The sequence below is a fragment of the Cricetulus griseus genome, chromosome X, assembly GCF_003668045.3.
Source record: "Cricetulus griseus strain 17A/GY chromosome X, alternate assembly CriGri-PICRH-1.0, whole genome shotgun sequence".
NCBI classification, from domain to species: Eukaryota; Metazoa; Chordata; class Mammalia; order Rodentia; family Cricetidae; genus Cricetulus; species Cricetulus griseus.
Genome location: NC_048604.1, coordinates 95,409,662 through 95,423,790, shown reverse-complemented (window position 1 = coordinate 95,423,790; position 14,129 = coordinate 95,409,662). Strand labels below are relative to the sequence as shown.

The following is a 14,129-nucleotide window of genomic DNA, read 5'->3' as shown; positions in this document are numbered from 1 at the left end:
AAGAGAGTTCTAGAAAATATGTAAAATAACTTGTTGAACTATAGTCATAGATATATTGTCATGCTGACTCTATACTATTATAATGATGCCTGACAACTGCCAGGTCTTCCCATAGTACATTTGGTACATATATAATACCATTCAATATTGTAGCACCTATCCCATTTCTTGGTAAGCCATTTTAAAATATGGCTGCTATTAAGGCAATAAAGAGAGTCATACATTTCTTGTGGAATGACTCCATTTATGCTAGGAAGTCAATCTGCTACACACATTTCATACGTTTAAATATTTAAGAGATTCAGTGGTTTGATCTCTACCTAAACATGAAGAGACTCACAAACACTTCACAACTAAAATAAGTCCTATAGTAGAGAGCTTGATTTTCCGATGGTATAGACAAAATCTGGGTGTGTCAAAGCACTTGGCTGGCCTTTTTCAGACTGCTCATGGGTTGGCTAAAAACACACACACCCTGTCTGTCCCATATTATTGCTTTCATATTTTGTCATTCACTATATTTATTCTTTTAAACAATTGCTAAGATCTTTCTTGGGGAATAAAACTGGTCCTAGGCAATTCAAGTCAAAGGGTGCTTATGGGGCAGAACAAAATAATTGGCCATAGCCAGTATTTAATGAATAACGATTAATTCTTTTGGATGTTGACAAATGGTGACACATAGTTGTCTTCCTGGACACTACACTGGGTCTTTTGGTTTGTGCATCCCTACCTTCAGGGCACCCAGAGCCCAAGTTATGACTAGAACTCCCAAAACACTACTCTCCATTCTATACAAACAGAGTTTTGTAGACTTTGCTATGATTGTGTTTTCCAAAAGCTATTCTACTAGAACAGTTGTTCTCAACCTTCCTAACACTGTGAATCTTTAATAGAGTTCCTCATGTTGTGGTGACCAACCAACCATAAAATGAGTTTCATTGCTATTTCATACCTGTAATTTTGCTACTGTTACGAATCATAATGTAACTATCAGTGGTTTCAATGGTCTTAGGTGATCCCTGTGACAGGGTCATTCAACCCTATAGTGGGAAATTACCAATACGGAGTCAGGTAGAAATATAAGGGTATTTAATAGGAAAAAGCCTTACTTACAGAGCAACCTAGCCAGCTGGCGTGGTAGAGGTCTGTACAGCAAGAAGCAAAGAGAAACCGAAACCAAAAACGCAGTCCCACTACATCACTCTTACCACGCCCTCACAAGCCTGGTCAGGCACACCTGTAGCCAGCCCCTAAGAAGGCGTGGCTACAGCTTCCCCTACACAACCCCTAAAGGGTCTTGACCCACAGGTTGAGGACTGCTGTACTAAAAGTAAAATACACTAGCATGCTGAGTCTAGAAACTCAACAACTAGTGGGAAAACTGACAAGGACAAAAGAGCTTGGTTTGGTGGCTTAAGCTTCAGGGCTTGAATCTTTACCTCATAACGTAATAACTCATGCCAATGACAGTCTCTTATTTATCCTACAGCAAGAACATGGGGTCTCTTATGTCATCTTTAAATATCCCACAAAGCAATACTATTGTTCTCCTCAATTTGCAGAGAAAGAAACTGAGACACAAAAAGGTTAAGCAACTTCCCCCAAATCTGAGCTGGTGGTGGAGGTGTGAGGGTGATGGCTTAACTCAAACCCGAGAGACAGATTGGCTCCAGAAAATGTGTTAATATGATCAAGTTTCCCCTGCTGAGCCTGTTTCCACATCTATGATTCCTGTGTTACAAGCCTGAGAGAAATGAGATGTGTGAAGACTTCCAGGTGCAATAGTACATGCATAATAAAGGGTTGCAATTACTATTTGATTTAGACGATTGAAGGAATAACAACAGAAGATCATTTTCACAATCCTGAGGATAGGATACCAACTGACTCACAACCCTTCTAGGACACGTGGTATATCAGAAAGAGGATAGGTCCGACACAAAGAAGCCATTTGCTACCTCTGTGTGATGTGGGGCAAGAAGCTGTGAGGTCTTAGACAAGTTAGTCCGTAACCCTGGGCTGGGTTCTCTCACCATAAGATACTAGGATGCTAGTTCCAGCTGTTAGTCTCACATTAGAATACTGTTCTCAATTCTGTAGGTTCAAGTTATACATTCCTCTTTAGTTTATTTGTCTTCCCATTGTCATGTGTGCTAAGTTCTTAGAAGCCTCTGGAAAGATTTAGTGAAGCACTGAAGGAGTGTATGTAAGAGAACAACTCCCCTTGCAAATACAATAAATCATGGTACGTTTAAGTTCTTGATGCTGTTCAGACTTGTGAGCTAGAATACTGAACATAGCTGAAGCGTTTAAGCTGCTACCCAGTGAAGTTCATAGTCCCTAGAGACTTATTCCCCAGCTTTGCTAGGCAATATGGAAAGATCAATATGCCTGTTTGCTCTTGGTGTTGTAGGTGTATGTTTAATGACAATTAATTTAACCATGCTTCTTAGAGGAAAACAGTTGTGCTGTGTCCATACATCACACTGCACAGAGAACTTGGGAGTAATGCTTTCCTGAGATTCCCCAAAGTCACAAGATAACTCTTACCAGATGGTGAGAGCAAACTGGAATTTCCGGCGTTCTCTGTCAAGGAAAAAGGTGATTTAGCATTAGTTCGGTTTGTTCACATATTTGTAGGAGACTAACATTTTAAATGCCAATTAACATAAATTGAGATACAAATGACTACCAAAAGAGGGCAGCATGTTATTTTACTATTATTTTCCACACCCTGTTTCAGTCTTTCTTTTCAATTCTGTACAAAGACTGCTTTCTAGTGAAGTAATCTAGTGAACTGTGTGTGTGTGTGTGTGTGTGTGTGTGTGTGTGTGTGTGTGTGTGTGTGTGTGTGTGTCCTGTTGAATGCACACATGCACATGTACGTGCTGCTGTATGTTTATGCAAAAGCTGGAGGAGAATATTGAGTGTCTTCCTCTATCTCACTTCAACTTTACATTTATTTGTCTGTCTATCTATCTATCTATCTATCTATCTATCTATCTATCTATCTATCTATCTATCTATCTATCTATCTACAGGGACCTTCACTCAATCTGAAATCTGAAGCTCATTGTTTGGGCTAGGCTCACTGGCCAGTGAGCTCCTGGCACCTACCTGTCTCTGTTCCCCAACACTGGGCTTATAGGCACATGCAACCATGCTGGATTTTTACGTGGGTTCTGAGGATTTGAATGCAGATCCTCTTGCTTTCATGGCAAGCACTCTTACAAACTAAGCCATCTCCCCATGTCCTCAACTTTTAACTCTTTGTAGTGCTCTATGTGTGGTGTTGTTTAATGTATAAATGTATAATGCACACTTCAAACTATGGAGATGGCTAAGACTTTAAGCTGTTGTTTAATAATTGAATATGTAGAAAATGCACATCTGCACAAATTAAATTTTATTAACTATGCTTATTTTTTAATACAAACTTTTTGGTCTATTTTACCACCTCTTTCTTCTGAGTTGAACTAGATCATCCACCTTTGGGTGAATAAACTACAAGAACTGTCGAGTTATTTGTTTTGGAAAAATGCTTGGATCCCTTAAAAGAAAAGACGTTCTATTTTTTTTTCTGTGCAGGAAAGTAATAAATGCTTGGGACTGGTGAAATTGCTCAGTGGTTAACAGCATTTGCTGTTCTACAGGACCTAGATTCGGTTCCTAGCACCCACATAAAAAATCAGCATGGCCATATGTGCCTGTAATTCCAGTGTTGGAGGCAGAGACAGATAGATAGATCATGGAAGCTCACTGGCCAGCCAGCCTAGCCCAAACACTGAGTTCTCAGTCTAGCCCAGAGGTGTTGGGTACTCTGAAACTAGAGTTGCAGATTGATTATGAGCAAACATGTGGATTCTAGGAATAGAACTCAGGTCTTTTAGAAGAGCAGCCAGTGCTTTTCGCTGCTGAGTTATCTCTCCAGCCCTAAAGCTAGACATTTAAAATCTGTTATTCTTTCTTTTTTTCTTTTAGCATAATTTTCCCTTTGGATATCAGCTTACTTTTTCTGTCTCAGAACTCTCAGTATGAGGTTCCATTGTTCCACATCACCCATCATGGTCCAATATAACCATCTCTCCACATGTCTTATATGCTTTATGCTTTCCTGAGTACTATCCTGGATTTCTCTGGGGGTTTGCCCCCATTCACTTCTCACTTACAATAAACATGGGGTTGTCATTTCCAATGTCATATATTTGAACTCCATGCTACTCTTAGGAGACAAAATATTTCCATTGCTAAAAAGATTCATAAACAAAGAAAGGAAAAATTTAAGAATTTTTCAGATGTTTTTCTTTGGAAACCTATAAAGAAAATCTTAAATTATTAATTTATTGAAATCTTGATTTAAACCCATAAACACTATTATTGGAATATGTCTATAAAATTTATCTAATATGACTCTGATGAATTTTTCTGATGAGTTTTTAAAAATAAAGTCCATATATTCTAATTATGGTGAGAATAAATTTATAATGGAAGCCAGAGCCTGAAGAATAGAAAACTCAAGAAAATAGCTCCATAGATGGAGACTTCTTCCCCACATCACTTCCTTAGCACTTGTTTTCAACATTATTTCCATCATTTCCCAAACTCTAGTGTCATGTGTTCTAGCGTGGTGCCGTATGATTGTACCACTGACATTGTACCACTCTCCAACTCAGTGTATCCAAGCACTCAGCCTTCCTCACCCCATATTAGTTTAATATTTGATCTGTTCTTGAACTTAGTATTGCTGTTAACAATGACTAAGTAACTCAAGTTGAAAATTTAAGTGTATTGGTTACTTCTTGCATCACTATTCTAACAAATTACTAGGAAGCCAGTGGCTTACAATACAAATTTGTTTTCAGAACTCACCAGATGAAAATCGAGTTGATGACAAACTATAGTCCTATCTAGAAGTTCTGGAGGTGAATCCACTTCCTGATTATTTGGGTTATTGGCAAACTGTTTCTTTGTAGTTGTAGGACTGAGGTCTTCATTTTCTTACTGGTATAGACTGAGGGCCATTCTAAGTCTCAGAGTCATGTTTCTTGGCTCTTGGTTCATTTATCCATCTTCAAAGCCAGCAATGACAGGGCAGAGTAGGGAAGTTCTCATATGTTATCATCCTATCACTTAAAAATGCACATTTGACTGAGTTTATCCAGGCAATCTATGATAATCCCCAAATCTCAGGGTCTTTAATGCCAATTAAAGCTGTAATTTCTTTTCCACAATGTAATTTTAACCATGTCTTTTAAAACTAGAAGTTTTAGGTGATGACACTTTTAGGAAGATTCTCTAACTATCCTTTGGCTACAAAAGCTAATGGAGATGGCTGACTCCTCTTTATATCTTAAAATATGTATTGGCTACATCATGCACTTGGAATTTGGACATGTTCTTAAACATTTCTACTGTGTCTTAGGCTGAAAAAGTTATAAACAATGAAAGTTTATTTGATTCAGGTGTGGAAGAGATAGCTCAGTGATTAAGAGTATTTGTTGCTCTTGAAGAGGACCTGGGTTCGATTTCCAGCATCCATATGATGGTTACCAAACATGTGCAACTACAGTTCTAGAGGATTCAATAGTATTGCTCCTATCCCCCATGGGAAGCAAGTATGCATGTCGTGTATATACATACATGCAAGCAAAACACTCACACAGAAAATAAAATGGATAAATCTTTTTAAAAAGTTTATTTGACTCATAGTTCTGGGGTCTGGGAAGCACAAAATTTGAGAGACTACATCTAGTGAGGGTCCTCCTGCTGTGTCATACATGGAAAAAAGCCAAGTGGGCTCACAAGGCAAAAAGAGTGATAATTCCTATGAGAATGACAATGATACATTCAAGAGGGTGGGACCTACATGACTTAATCACCTTTCAAATGCCCCACCTCTCACTAACATCACAAAGGCAAGGAAATGTCAACATGAGTTTTAGGGAGGGGGCATTCTAACCAGAGCATACAAGTGCATTGTTTTCCCAATTAGATGCTAAGCAGTTTGGTGTTCTATCTATTATCCTCCAAAAGCCAGGCCAGTGTCATGGATCTTGTAACTATCCAAAAATAAATTTATTTTGACTGATAAAATTATTAAGAAATCTCTATCACAGAAGAGCATTTGCCTACCATGTGCAAGGTCCTGGGTTTGATTTTTAGCACCAAATACTTACCATGTATACATACATACCTGAAAAAGAAATCTCTATCAGCTAGGAATCAAATTATGAAATTGTGACAGGTAAAGAGGAGAAAATTAACTCAGAGAAACAGTGCAAAGGTAGAGGGCTGGAACAATCTTCTAGGACTAGAGGAAGAGACATGAAGCAGAAGCTGAGACCATGGAGGGATGAGGAGGTGCCCAGTGAGAAGGGAATCATGGAGGAGGCAAATCCACTATCAGAGATATGGGTAAGTCAATCAGAGAAGGACACACACACATACATACATACATACATACACACATACACACACACACACACACACACACACACACACACACACACACACACACTACACTCCAGTTTCTTTTTCATTGCCACATATTGGCTAACCCTAGATGGAAGCCAATTGATAAGGGGCTATTCTCTGTGTTGTGAAGCATCAGAGGGGAAGGATGGAGAATGGAGCTGAAAATGAGGGAAAATGATGTAGGCAGAGTCCATAAAGACTTGCGAATACTTCTTGGATGACTATTACTCAGAACATGATGTATGGAGTAGTATCTATGCCTGACAGTCACAGCAGAGAGGTCGTGTAATGGATGTTGCAAATCTGTGCTGAACTGTCTATCCAAATTCATACCAAAAACAATGGTAAAAGCCCACAATTTTGAACCCCCATTGCCTAGAGTGATAACATCAATAATGTACCCATAATTGACTCTTCATCTTTGCTTAATGTCCTCTCTCTGCTCTCTGACACCACCTTCCAAATAAACTACCTGCACCCAAGTCATAGGAGACCATATCTGAGTGCTGCTAAAGTGTTCATGTTCCTCTCTGCTGTTTGACAGTGAGGTTGACATTGCATTTTCTAATATGAGATGGCTGTCTTAAAGTTGTGGCAATGCCAATGAGTCTTCCAACACCCCATCTCTTAAGCTGGATGGGAACAAGACTTTCTCTTCCAGAAGTGACTCTATAAAAGATACGGCTAGGCCCCCTTGCATGAATACTTTTTACTCAACTGAAACTCCTCCAGATTGAATTACTATTCCATAGAGAGATGATTAAAAACAAGCCACCAAGCCTAAGTGCTATTATATGGGAACCCTAAACAAAACAATATTTTTTGTTATTCTATTGACTTTTCAGAACTTGGAACAACAAGCACTCTCCCAGAGACCATCTTTCCAGATTTTACTATACAAACAAAAAGATTTAATAAAAGCATTTCTAATTTGGCACATCCAAAGCTTGTTTACTTGATCTGTGACTGTCTGGCATCACACTGCTCAATAAGTACTCTTACATAACATATTTATTAAAAGATTAATAATGACATCACCAAAGAAAACTTTAGCTCTCTGCTGATGGAACTTCCTGAGGAGAAAACAGTTAGCTGTTCTAGGTGGGTTTTCACCATGACGGGAGGAAGGTGAAATGTGTTATTATTGATCCTCCAGGGCCCTACTCTTGCTCTTCCTCCAGCTTCACACACAACTAGCCCATCCCCCTAGTCCTTTACTTTCCAGAACTGAGCAGACATGAGGCATCAGCCATTCTGTAGCTCAGTCACGCTGACAATTATCATCAGCCTCCTATGACTACTATAAGGGAGTCATGAGGCCTACAGTGAGGGCTTTCCCCTGGATCCTTCAGATATGCAGCGCCTCTGCCAGATGTATGCTTAGTTTTGTATGAACAGTCACGTTTCTGTAGGACATCCACACCACCAAGGTAAAAGGCAACACAAACCAACATGAGGTTCATTTGTTTCCCATGGGCTACATTTCATACCCTGTGGCTTCCAATTTTTGTTCTCCCTTCCCAACTGCCTGCCCTATTAATGTTAAGTTCCAGTACCAGCTGTGAGGAAGGCAGTTTCATGAAGCTGCAACCAGCTCTCACAGTTTGATTCAGTCAAATCCCTGTAGCAAATGCCTTCAAGAAAGGGAAATTAAAGGTGTGTGTGTGTGTGTGTGTGTGTGTGTGTGTGTGTGTGAGAGAGAGAGAGAGAGAGAGAGAGAGAGAGAGAGAGAGAGAGAGACAGAGACAGAGACAGAGAGAGACAGAGAGAGACAGAGAGCTGTTCTATGTGATTTAACCTCAGCTTATATAATCTGAAACAGAAAACTTCTAAGGCAATTAGATTATATAGTATATAGTTGTGCTGTCCAACATGGCAGCCACTAGTCTCGTGTGACAATTAAAATTTAATTAGGTAGGTAGTTCATCCACTGCGGCAATGTCCCCTGTTCTATCTGTAGTGTACCAAATAAACTTGTATTTTTTCCTAAAAATAATTTAAACTAGTTAAATACAATAAAAACTTCAGTGTCCTAGTCTAGGTAGAAGGATTCAGCAGTCACATGTGGCTGGTAGCCACAGTACTGAGCAGACAACAGATATAGAACACTATCATCACAAAAAGGTCTCTAGAAGACAGTGTTGGTTTGTAGCACTGATGGCTTATATCCACTCACAGCGAGTCGGGTGCATTACAAGCATCTGCTTTATATGTATTAATCCACAAAGCTCTATGAGACAGGTACCACCACTTTACAGAAAAGAAAACTTAAATACAAGGCTTAAGTACTTTGCTAAACTAAGGTTAAAATTTGCCACCACCCCCACCAAAGTCCAGGGCCTAGAACTCTTAACCTTAAGCTTACACTGTGAATATCAGTGACCTGGCTTGGTACAAAAAGAGTAGATGGATCTGCTGAATCTCCCTGCACTCAAACAGCTCTAGTTTGGATAATGGGTATCTCAGTATAGGGCATAACAGACTCCTACAGTTTCCTTAGGGCATATGAATTTGGGTTTTCATATGATCCATAGGAGGACAGGATGTCTATCTCACCTCATTTTACCTTCAATGGCAGAATGAGATATACCAGTAATCCTGGTTAGAAGGGCAGTCAGGTGTATTAGTTAAGCTATTGCAAGCTGTGATAAACTTGGAAATCTCAGGGCTTAAAGAAATAGACGTTTGTTTTCCACTTATATAATCCAATAAGCAACCTCAAGTACAGTGCTGAGGGTGGGGAGGTGAAGGGAGGAAGGAGTGTTGGTCAGGGACCCAGATTGACAGAAGACCTGCTTCCTTCAATGTTAAGAGCCCAAATTTGCCGTGGACAGCACCACCTAGGGGACAACCAGGAAAAGAGCTCGATATCTTTTTGTTTGTTTTCTTTTTTGAGACTGGGTTTCTCTGTGTAACCCTGGCTGTCCTGGAACTCCTTTTCACCCTGAGTACTGGAATTAAAGGTGTGTACCACCACTTCCCAGCCAGAGTGATATCTTTTGTTTTTTTTTATTTTTGTTTTTCAAGACAGGGTTTCTCTGTAAAATAGACCTGACTGTCCTGGAACTTACTTTGTAGACCAGGTTGGCCTCGAACTCACAGAGATCTACCTGCCTTTGCCTTCTGAGTGCTGGAAATAAGGACGTTTTAAAGAAAGCTAAGTCACTTGGATTGACAATGCCCCCCACAAGAACCATAGACTAATAAAGCCCCCATACCTGGCACAAGAAACCTCCATCCAAATGGTTGGTCAGGTGACTCTCAAAACAATATAGATTATGGATGGAGCCCCTGGTTGACTCTCAGGGGTTGAGGGTGGGCCCCTATTGTTGAAGGAACTACACACTTAGGACTCAGAACTAGCAATTATTTGAACTTGATCTGGCTTGAAAGCCTCTTTTCTGTGGTCTGGTTTCTATGGTACCAGAAAATACCATGCAAGCTACCAAGGAAGGGAAACAATTAAATAGTCCTACCCAACTGTAATGCCTATGAACCAGGGCAATGACCAGCACAGCAAAATATGTATACATAAAGCTACAATAAGTGGTAATCACATGTTGGTGGCAACCAGCAGTTGTCTAATTGGACTTAAGATCCATTCAATGGGTAGGGAAATCATGTCTGGTACTGAAAACCTAGTTAGCTTCTCAGGGCTAGTGAGGTCATAGGCCTAAGAAAAGAGTCTACTACTGTCACTTTGCTGGAGCAGCATGATTCCTTACTACATTCTAAATCTTATCCTTATACCTACAGTTAAGTTTAGCTACCTCTCCTCATCAAAGAAACCTCTCCTTACTTCAAATGGAGACTATCACAAACAACTACACTAGACACATAATAGAGATGAAGAAATTACAGGAAGTGCATACCCAATGGATCTACACTATGATCCTATAACCATGGCCTAGGGAACATTGAGGAAGAAGGGGCAGAAAGATCATAAGAGCCAGAATACCAGAAAGTCTGTCATCTGCTGTGAAATAGTCTCTCCTAGAAATGGCTGCAAATACAAGACTAGGAACAGTGGCAATATCAATGGACATGCTAAATTTTATAGGTCCCACCCCTAGAAAAAGAACTACAGGTAACTACTGAGAGAAGAATTAGCCTCCCCTAGGGATAAACCCTTAGGTTGTCCAATACAGAGGGGTCAGTCCTGATATACATATACAAACAGCAAAGGTAGACTCAGCAGGTCTTGTCTGTGTATGTGTGTGTGTGTGTGTGTGTGTGTGTGTGTGTGTGTGTGTTGTATGTATATATGTAACAATATATGTATATGTGTATGTTCTGTGTGTAACAATAACAACCAAAGAAAAAGAGGCTATCAACTTGAGAGTGGGGGTCCATTGGAGGGGTTTGAGGGAGGGTACCTAGGAGGAGCTGGTGGGAGGAAAGAAAAAGGAGAAAGTAATGTAATTTTATTTCAACTAAAATATATTCTGAGGCCGGGCAACAGTGGTGCACACTTTTAATCCCAGCACTTGGGAGGCAGAAGCAGGTGGATCTCTGTGAGTTCAAGGCCAGACTCGTCTACAAAGTGAGTTCCAGTGTTACACAGAGAAACCCTGTATAGGGAGAAACCCTGATTAAGAGGTACTGCCTGCTTGGGCGTGGTCAGAGTTAAGTAACAAGGGTTTAAGAAGGAGGGAGGTGTGCTCGAGATGCTCTTTCGCCTGACTGAGCTGACTAGGAAGCATTTCTGGGTCTGTCCTGCTCAGGTGCAAACCTGGTCACTGGCTCCCCATCGGGGAATCAAACCCCAGCCTCCTGTGTGATAACATATATGTATGTGTGTATTTAAATTACAAAGGGTGCAATTCAGTAATTAATGCCCATTAAGCTAATGATGGGATAAGATTAATGCCAAAATCATTGTCCCTAGCCACTATTTTCTCTCTTCCTCTTTGTCATGACAGTGACAAAGTCAAAATCAAACAATCAGTATGAATGGAAGGATTTCTTTCCATTTTCAGCCTGAATATGAATTCCCCTTTCTTTGTGATTCACTGTCCCAGCTTTGTTGACAGCAAACCACTAGACCATAGTTTTTCCAGGACCCTCAAGAGGGGTACTACCTTGTGATGAGCCAGATCTGCTGACAACTAATGTGTTGGAAAAAAAACACCAAGAAAGGTTGAAATTATGAATATTTCAACTTTCGAGGCGAGGGGGAAGTCCATTTAGTCAGGAAAGTTACATTTTTATAGTTGCCTCTGTTTTGATGCCACATTTAACCCTTAATTCTTGCTGTTGTACTCTTATGTGGAAGATCCTTATCAGGTCCTTTAGCCTTTGTAAATTGCTAGTTTCTGTTCTAATGGCTTTTCCTATAAGAAAACAGGACACCATGTGTCTTACTTAGGGTTTCTATTGCTTTGAAGAGATACCTACCATGACCACCTCAACTCTTACAAAGGAAAACATTTAGCTGAGATGGCAGCTTACAGTTTCAGAGGTTCAGTCCATTATAATCATGGTGGGGAACATTATAGCCTGCAGACAGACATGGTGTTGGAGCAAGAGCTGAGAGGTTTTTAAATTTTTTATTAATTTATTTTTTTACATTCCAATCCTATTTCCCCCTCCCTCCTCTCCTCCTGCTCTCTCCACCCCCCCCACCTCCCATTTGCTCCTCGGAGAGGGTAAGGCCTCTTACATCTTGACTCACAGGCAACAAGAAGCGGTCTATCTTATTGGGCATGGCTTGAGCCCAATGTCAAAGTTGCCTTCACAGTGACACACTTCCTCCAACAAGAGTATACCTACTCCAACAAGGCTACACTTAATAGTGCTACTCCCTTTGGGGGGCAACTTTCTTTCAAACCACCACACCATTAAAAAACTAAACAAGATGGCCACAGCATTGCTGCAAAAGAATCTTAATTTATCTTTGTGGATTTTCTTTTTTCTTTTTTATGGCATTGTGACTTTACTCACATGAGATCACTTCTAATTGGCTTTGAACATCTGATCTGGAACTCCTCAGTTTTAACAATCCATAACTCTGACTTGATAATCCTCTCTCCATGATTAAAGTGCCCGATTTAAAGTGCCAACAACCATTTATTTCTGATGCATGAACGAGCTTGCTAAGCAAGCCTTCACTCAGTGTGACTAAGAGACTAGTGCTCCAGGGAAACTGACTTGGTCATGGCTCTGTCTTGATTAAGATCCCAACATTTCTGTTTGTATTTCCTTGCTTACAAAATGGGGTTGATTACTTTGAATGCAATTAAACCACATTTGCAAATCATTTTATCACAACAGTACCAACCAAACATTGTAATTACTGTTCATTTAGACTGTATTCTTCTGTGTTCCTGGATGGAGTTTACCTTTATATAATAAAGGGAATATTTTTCCCTCTGTGAAAATAATGTGGTATCAGTAACTTATAGAGAATATTCAAAACACAATGATTTATTCTGTGATTTGCATGTTATATGATTTCTAGTCTAACTATGAAACATCCTTATCTATTCTCTAATGTTTGATTAGTGAGAATATCCATAAGAACACTACCTAGTTCAAGTTAAAGAAATAGCAGGTAATTTGTCCAACTTAAAAAAAAATCCCAAATGTTGAAGGCCTACTGTGTATCAGATGCCAAAGTTACAGTAAGAAACAAAGCAAAGGCTCTGACCTCAAACAGTTTCTCCTTGGAAAATGAAAATTCTTTAGTAAACCAAAGTCATTGTCTCCTGCTTGTACCCCCAACACAGAATTTGTTTGATGGTACTGTGAATCCAGTTTTGATTAATGGCAATATATATTTCAAATAAACAACAAGCAAAAATGTCCATGTAGTTGGAAGTCAATACAGCTGTGTGGCCAATTTTCTGGTTCTTAATCATCCAATTAATAATATCAAAAGCCACTTGAATTTACTTCTTGAAGCAAGTGTGTTGTCCATCTTGTATTTACATTTTTCTCCTTAGATTAAAAATAATTTGATACTGCTTGGCTTGGTGGCTCATGCCTTTAATCCCAGCACTTGTGGAGGCAGAGGCAGGCAGATTTCTGTGAGTTCAAGGACAGCCTGGTCTACAGAGCGAGTGCCAGAACAACCTCCAAAGCAATACAGAGAACTCCTGTCTCGAAAAACAAAACAAAACAAAAAATTGATACTGTGCTGAATATTATAGTCCCATGAAAGGACTCTAAATTTCTAAAAGAAAAAATGGATTAAAGGATATGGACCAAACAAGACATCATGTAAAAGACTAAACATGATGGTCATAACATCATTGGGAAAGCATCTGTGCTGTATCTTGGTGGGTTGTTTTCATGGGCCCGTGATCTTATTCACATAAGCTCTCTTGCTAATTGAACTAAGGGCATACCCCCTCTCAAGGTTCATTTTACTAACATGCTCCCCTGAAACACCAGCCTAATCCCTAGTAAGTAAAAATCAGTAGAACTATGGCTTTCACTCCTTTGGACCTTTCTTAATATTTACCCAGTGCTTCGGGGGATACAAATCCATCCCAGAATGAATCATGCATGGCAAAGTCATATAAAAACCATGTTCATGTGCCTCTGTGAGTAAACACTTGGGAAGCAGTTAAGAACACAAATTCTAGAGTCTTACCACTTCCACTTGCCAGTTGTGTGAACTTGGAAGTGACTCAAACTTTCCAAGCCCT

The 14,129-nt window shown here is 39.7% G+C and overlaps 1 protein-coding gene across 1 annotated transcript in view; it reads right to left on the bottom strand.

Moving 5' to 3' along the window:
* Positions 1-14,129, bottom strand: part of Adgrg2 (adhesion G protein-coupled receptor G2) — a 105,321-nt gene that overhangs the window by 46,431 nt on the left and 44,761 nt on the right. The gene's annotated exons all lie outside the window — the stretch shown is intronic.